The 7934-nt window shown below is 45.1% G+C and overlaps 1 non-coding gene across 1 annotated transcript; it reads right to left on the bottom strand.

Annotated features, from left to right (window-relative positions):
• Positions 1-1191: 1191 nt before the first annotated feature.
• trnaa-ugc (transfer RNA alanine (anticodon UGC)) lies at positions 1192-1263 on the bottom strand. The gene has a single exon. It is a non-coding gene; the product is annotated as a tRNA-Ala (tRNA).
• Between the last annotated feature and the right edge of the window lie 6671 nt (positions 1264-7934).

Raw genomic sequence — 7934 nt, 5'->3', positions numbered from 1 at the left:
TGTGTCCTTGTTGGGTTGTCGTGTCCTTGCTGGGATGTTGGGTTGTTGTGTCCTTGTTGGGTTGTTGGGTCCTTGTTGGGTTGTTGGGTTGTTGCGTCCTTGTTGGGTTGTCGTGTCCTTGTTGGGTTGTTGGGTTGTCGTGTCCTTGTTGGGTTGTTGGGTTGTCGTGTCCTTGCTGGGATGTTGTGTCCTTGTTGGGTTGTCGTTTCCTTGTTGGGTTGTCGTGTCCTTGTTGGGTTGTCGTGTCCTTGTTGGGTTGTCGTGTCCTTGTTGGGTTGTTGTGTCCTTGTTGGGTTGTCGTGTCCTTGTTGGGTTATTGTGTCCTTGTTGGGTTGTCGTGTCCTTGGTAGGTAATTGTGTCCTTGTTGGGTTGTTGTGTCCTTGTTGGGTTGTCGTGTCCTTGGTGGGTAATTGTGTCCTTGTTGGGTTGTTGTGTCCTTGTTGGGTTGTCGTGTCCTTGTTGGGTTGTCGTGTCCTTGTTGGGTTGTCGTGTCCTTGTTGGGTTGTCGTGTCCTTGTTGGGTTGTCGTGTCCTTGTTGGGTTGTCGTGTCCTTGTTGGGTTGTCGTGTCCTTGTTGGGTTGTCGTGTCCTTGTTGGGTTGTTGTGGTTGTCGTGTCCTTGTTGGGTTGTTGTGTCCTTGTTGGGTTTTCGTGTCCTTGTTGGGTTTTCGTGTCCTTGTTGGGTTTTCGTGTCCTTGTTGGGTTTTCGTGTCCTTGTTGGGTTGTCGTGTCCTTGTTGGGTTGTCGTGTCCTTGTTGGGTTGTCGTGTCCTTGCTAGGTTGTTGTGGCAGCAAAGCCAGAGGTTGGTGGATTGTTAGGTTTATCTGATGGTTCCTTGGTTATTGTGGTCGTTCCAGAGGATGGACAGAGAGCATTCAGTTGTAAACGGTCTGGTCACCAAACAAGGAATGCACTGACCTGTATCCTACAATATGACTAAACGGCATCCCCAACTCAAAGTTGAAAATAAGAGCCAATCATTATTTATTTATTTATATATGAGGATTTTTTCATCTTGCTGAATAAAGACACTGTTTGATGATGTAATATATAAGATGAGTAGGCAAAAGTAATACCCCTGTTACTGTTCACATTTATTTTTAAAATCTTTATTCAATTCCTCAAGTCACAGTCAATTTGAAGATTTGGCTGCAGAGATTGTCTTCTCCTTTCATTTTGACAAAATAGATCCTGGAGATGCCGGGGATTGAACCCGGGGCCTCATACATGCAAAGCATGCGCTCTACCACTGAGCTACATCCCCTCCCATACAAGTACTTATGCAACAGGCTTTATGTGCTTTCCCTGCAGGCAGGTGTCAGTCCTTATTGGTCCTGTGAAAGAGGAGCCAATAGACAGCCAGGATATTTCTGTTTGACTGTTATGCAATATGATTTGAGGTGCACAGTCTTAACCCTTGACCTTGTGTTCATTAGGTAGGTGTGTGTATGTGTAGGTGTGTGTGTGTGTGTGTGTGTGTGTGTGTGTGTGTGTGTGTGTGTGTGTGTGTGTGTGTGTGTGTGTGTGTTTGTTTGTGTATATGCATGCATGCGTGCGTGTGTCTCCGTGCGTGCATGCATGCATAATCGGGTGGAGACCAACATTTTCTCATCAGCCATGATATTCTAATCCAGGGGGAGATTAAAATAGCCCTGTTTCCTAATATCCTCCAGAGGGCCGTGGAAAGGACCATGTCCTCTTCCCGCTGATCCCCAGCGAGCACAACTTGTTCCCCAGCCACACTCTCCACCCAGAGCCCTGCCAAGGACACCCACCTGCAGCCCTACTTGTGTTAGCCATGTAGGGTCAGACCCACAGAATCGGACACATGGAGTGAGGATTTTAGTAGAGCTAAAGGAGAGGAGGAGTGGAAAAGGGGGAAGGGAAAGAGAGGAGGAGGAGGAGGTTGACTCTCTAGCCCATATCTCTCTCTCTCTTTCTCTCTCTCAATTCAATTTCAATTTCAATTTAAGGGGGTTTTATTGGCATGGGAAATATATGTAATGGCGCCGAAGGGGATTGGCTGCCGTTTTACGGGCTCCTTATCAACTGTGCTATTTTGTGTGTTTTTCGCATTATTTGTAACTTATTTTGTACATAATGTTGGCGCTACCGTCTCGAAAGAGCTTCTGGACATCAGAACAGCGATTATTCACATCGAACTGGACGAAGATCTTTTCTTTAATGAGTCCGACGTGAAGGACATACTGTTTCTTCGAGACCAGGCCCAAATCCCCGTCATTCGCCGAAAAACAAAATGGAGGTACAGCGGGTGTAGATCTGGGTGCCTCGTGAGAATTGGTCAGCGAGAGGGTAACCTGCCTCTACCATCCCTTCTATTGGCCAACGAGCAATCACTGGAGAATAAACTGGATGAGCTCCGTTCGAGACTATCCTACCAACGGGACATTAAAAAACGTAATATCTTACGTTTCACAAGTCGTGGCTGAATGATGACACATATAATATACAGTTGGCTGGGTTGGCTAGGAAGAAACCTAGAGAGGAACCAGGCTATGAGGGGTGGCCAGTCCTCTTCTGGCTGTGCCGGGTGGAGATTATAACAGAACATAGCCAAGATGTTTAAATGTTCATAAATTACCAGCATGGTCAAATAATAATAATCACAGTAGTTGTCGAGGGTGCAGCAAGTCAGCACCTCAGGAGTAAATGTCAGTTGGCTTTTCATAGCCGATCATTAAGAGTATCTCTACCGCTCCTGCGGTCTCTAGAGAGTTGAGGTATTGCTCGCCGGAGATAGACTATCTCATGATAAGCTGTAGACCACACCATCTATCAAGAGAATTTTCATCTACATTTTTTGGAGCTGTCTATTTATCACAACAAACCAATGCTGGCACTAAGACCGCACTCAACGAGATGTAAAAGGCCATAAGCAAACAAGAAAATGTTCATCCAGAAGCGGCACTTCTAGTGGCCGGAGACTTTAATGCAGGCAAACTTAAATCTGTTTTACCTCATTTCTACCAGCATCTACCAGCATGTGCAACCAGAGGGGGAAAACCTCTAGATCACCTTTACTCCACACACAGAGACACATACAAAGCTCTCCCTCGCCCTCCATTTAGCAAATCTAATCTAAATAGCAAATTCCTGTTTACCATCAAAAACTAAAGCAGGAAGTACCAGTGACTCGCCCAATACGGAAGTGGTCAGATGACGCGGATATTAAGCTACAGGACTGGTTTGCTAGCACAGACTGGAATATGTTCAGGGATTCATCCAATGGCATTGAGGAGTACACCACATCAGTAACCGGCTTCATCAATAAGTGCATTGACAACGTCATCCCCACAGTGACCGTACGTACAAATCCCAACCAGATGCCATGGATTACAGGCAACATCCACACCGAGCCAAAGGCTGTAGCTGCCGCTTTCAAGGAGCGGGAGACTAATCCAGACGCTTATAAGAAATCCCGTTATGCCCTCAGCCAAACCATCAAACAGGCAAAGCATCAATACAGGACTAAGATTGAATCCTACTACAACGGCTCTGACACCCGTCGGATGTGGCAGGGCTTGCAAACTGTTATGGACCACAAAAGGAAACCCAGCTGCGAGTTGCCCAGTGACACGAGCCTACCAGACGGGCTAAATTCCTTTTATGCCTTCTTCGAGGCAAGCAAAACTGAAGCATGCATGAGAGCACCAGCTGTTCAAGACGACTGTGTGATCACGCTCTCCGAAGCAGATGTGAGCGAGACCTTTAAACAGGTCAACATTCACAAGGTCTCAGGGCCAGACAGATTACCAGGACATGTTCTCAGAGTAGGCATGGACCAACTGGCAAGTGTCTTCACTAACATTTTCAACCTCTCCCTGACCGAGGGTGTAATACCTACATGTTTTAAGCAGCCAACCATAGTCCCTGTGCCCAAAAAACTGAAGGTAACCTGCCTGAATGACTACCGCCCAGTAGCACTCAATTCGGTAGCCATGAAGTGCTTTGAAAGGCTGGTCATTGCTCACATCAACACCACCATCCCGGAAACGCTAGACTCACTCCAATTGGCATTCCGCCCCAATATACCGCCCCTCAGGAGTGCGTGCTTAGTCACCTCCTGTACTCCCTGATCACCCATGACTGCATGGCCAGGCACAACTCCAACACCATCATTAAGTTTGATGATGACACAGCGGTGGTAGGCCTGATCATTAACAATGATGAGACAGCCTATAGGGAGGAGGTCAGAAACCTGGCCGTGTGGTGCCAGGACAACAAACTCTCCATCAGCAGCAAGACAAAGGAGATGATCGTGGACTACAGGAAAAGGAGGGCCGAACAGGTCCCCATTCACATCGACAGGGCTGTAGTGGAGCGGGTCAAGAGTTTAAAGTTCCTTGGTGTCCACATCACCAATAAATTATCATGGTCCCAACACACCAAGAAAGTCATTCAGAGGGCACGACAATACCTTTTCCCCCTCAGGAGACTGAAAAGATTTGTCATGGATCCCCAGATCCTCAAAAAGTTCTACAGCTGCACCATCGAGAGGTTCCCGACCATTTGCATCACCTCCTGTTATGATAACTGCAAGGCATCCGACCGTAAGGTGCTACAGAGAGTGATGAGTACGGCCCAGTACATCACTGGGGCTAAACTTCCTGCCATCCAGGACCTATATACTAGACGGTGTCAGAGAAAGGCCCAAAAAATTGTCAAAGACTCCAGTCATCCAAGTCATAGACTGTTCTCGCTGCTACCACTTGGCAAGCGTTACCGGAGAACCAAGTCTATGTCCAAAAGGCTCCTTAATAGCTTCTACGCCAAAGCCATAACACTGCTGAACAATTAATCAAATGGCCACCTGGACAAAATAGTCCCTCCCCTTTGTTTTTACACTGCTGCTACTCGCTGTTTATTATCTATGCATAGTCACTTTACCCCTACCTACATGTAAAAATTACATCAACTAACCTGTACCCCTGCACATTGACACGGTACCGGTACCCCCTCTATATAGCCTCATCATTGTTATTTTATAAAGTTTTTATTTGATTTTTTACTTCAGTTTATTTTGTAAATATTTTCTTACCTCTATTTCTTGAACTGCATTGTTGGTTATGGGCTTGTAAGTAAGCATTTCACGGTAAGGTCCACACCTGTGGTATTCGGCGGATGTGACAAATAGATAATAAACAAAAGTGAAATAAAGAATAAAAATGAACAGTAAACATCACACTCAAAAAAGTTCCCACAATGTTGTAATGCAAATAGTTAAAGAACAAAATGGAAAATAAATCAACATAAATAAGGGTTGTATTTACAATGTTGTTTGTTCTTCACTGGGTGCCCTTTTCTTGTGGCAACAGGTCACAAATCTTGGTATTTCACCCAGTAGATATGGGAGTTTATCAAAATTGGGTTTGTTTTCGAATTCTTTGTGGGTCTTTGTAATCTGAGGGAAATATGTGTCTCTAATATGGTCATACATTTGGCAGGAGGTTAGGAAGTGCAGCTCAGTTTACACCTCATTTTGTGGGCAGTGTGCACATAGCCTGTCTTATCTTGAGAGCCAGGTCTGCCTACGGCAGTCTTTCTCAATAGCAAGGCTATGCTCACTGAGTCTGTACATAGTCAAAGCTTTCCTTCATTTTAGGTCAGTCACAGTGGTCAGGTATTCTGCCGCTGTGTACTCTCTGTTTAGGGACAAATAGCATTCTAGTTTGCTCAGTTTTTTTTGTTAATTCTTTCCAATGTGTCAAGAAATTTTCTCATGGTTTGGTTGGTTCTAATTGTGTTGCTGTCCTGGGGATCTGTGGGGTATGTTTGTAAAAAGAGCCCCAGAACCAGCTTGCTGAGGGGACTCTTCTCCAGGTTCAACTCTCTGTAGGTGATGGCTTTGTTATGGAAGGTTTGGGAATCGCTTCCTTTTAGGTGGTTGTAGAATTTAATGGCTCTTTTCTGGATTTTGATAATTAGCGGGTATCGGCCTAATTCTGCTCCGCATGCATTATTTGGTGTTTTACGTTGTACACGGAGGATATTTTTTTGTACAATTCTGTATGCAGTCTCAATTTGGTGTTGTCCCATTTTTTGAATTCTTGTTTGGTGAGCAGACCCCAGACCTCACAACCATAAATGGCAATGGGTTCTATAACTGATTCAATTTTATATTTCTTTTGATGGCATTGAATGCGCTTCCAGCCTTGTCTCTCAGATCGTTCACAGCTTTGTGGAAGTTACCTGTGGCGCTGAAATTTAGCCCAAGGTATATATCGTTTTTTGTGTGATCTAGGGCAACGGTGTCTAGAATTGAATTTGTGGTCCTGGCAACTGGACCTTTTTTGGAACACCATTATTTTTGTCTTACTGAGATTTACTGTCAGGGCCCAGGTCTGACAGAACCTGTGCAGAAGATCTAGGTGTTGCTTTAGGCCAGACTTGGTTGGGGACAGAAGCACCAGTTCATCAGCAAACAGTAGACCTTTGACTTCAGATTCTAGTAGGGTGAGGCCGGGTGCTGCAGACTGTTCTTGTGCCCTCGCCAATTCGCTGATATATATTTTCAAGAGGGTGGGGCTTAAGCTGCATCCTTGTCTCACCCCACGACCCTGTGGAAAGAAATGTGTGTGTTTTTTGCCAATTTTAACCACACAGTATTTGTTTGTGTACATGGATTTTATAATGTGGTATGTTTTCCCCCAACACCACTGTCCATCAGTTTGTACAGCAGACACTCATGCCAAATTGTGTCAAAGCTTTTTTGAAATCAACAAAGCATGATGCTCTCGATGGCTAGCAAAGAGAAATGTACCTGCATGTGTTCAAAGGGGCCTGTCACGTTCCAGACCGGTTTTCTGTTATTTTGTATGTGTTTGACGGTCAGGGCGTGAGTTTGGGTGGGTAGTCTATGTTATGTGTTTCTATGTTTGTTAAAGGGTGACCTGATATGGTTCTCAATTAGAGGCAGGTGGTTTTCATTTCCTCTGATTGAGAGCCATATTAAGGTAGGTGTTTTCACATTGATTGTTGTGGGTGGTTGTCTCCTGTGTCTGTGTTTGTCGCACCACACGGGACTGTCTCGGTTTGTTTGTACGTTCGTTCTTTTGTGTAGTCATTTTCCTGTTCGTGAGTTCTTCGTTGTATGTAAGTTCGCATGTCCAGGTCTGTCTACGTCGTTTGTTATTTTGTTAGTTATTCAAGTATAGTTCGTTTTTGTCTGGTTCAATAAATTCATTATGTCCTATGACAACGCTGCATTTTGGTCGAATCCCTGCTCCTCCTCTTCGGATGAAGAGGAGGAGGAATTCCGTTACAGGGCTCATGTCCTTGTCACCCTGCTGTGAATACTGTTATGTGACTTCCTTGGAGTCCAAAGGTATGAACACTGAGCATTATGATGGAAACCTATCCAGTCGAGGAAGGAAATATATATTTTGGACAGGCTGCAGGGTGCACTGCAACTGTCCACACTGTTCCCTGGTTCCTGGTTATTTTCCTTCCTAACAGGCAGAGGATTGGGGCCTCAGAGGCATGGGACACAGCTGAGTAGACTGTTCAGGAAACAGTAGGCCTTACAAGGGATTGACCAAGTCAGCCCAGAGAGAGAACACACATACACACACACACACCGCAGACTATGATTAAAAACCAGTTGTTCCTGATCCAATAAGCCAGGCTGAAAGAGAACTCTAATTAAACATAGGCAGCATGGCAACTCTATACATGTTGGGTTGTGTTATGCCCTATGACGAGCCATGAACTATGAACTGCTCTGCATGTTTTGTAATTAATTGCTGTAATGAATACCACTGCATGGCCTGTGTGTTAGTGCTGTGTTACTGCTGTGCGGTCATTGGCCTGAATTTGTTTCTAGTAGGCCTATAATGTCTCTGGTGATACTGATAGAAAGAGTTATCCTGACCTCTCTGCTGTGGCTGTACACTTATCATGAGCCAGGACACTCAC

The sequence above is a fragment of the Salvelinus fontinalis genome, chromosome 8, assembly GCF_029448725.1.
Source record: "Salvelinus fontinalis isolate EN_2023a chromosome 8, ASM2944872v1, whole genome shotgun sequence".
NCBI classification, from domain to species: Eukaryota; Metazoa; Chordata; class Actinopteri; order Salmoniformes; family Salmonidae; genus Salvelinus; species Salvelinus fontinalis.
The sequence above is the reverse complement of the archived record's forward strand: the minus strand, read 5'-3'. Positions and strand labels throughout refer to the sequence as shown.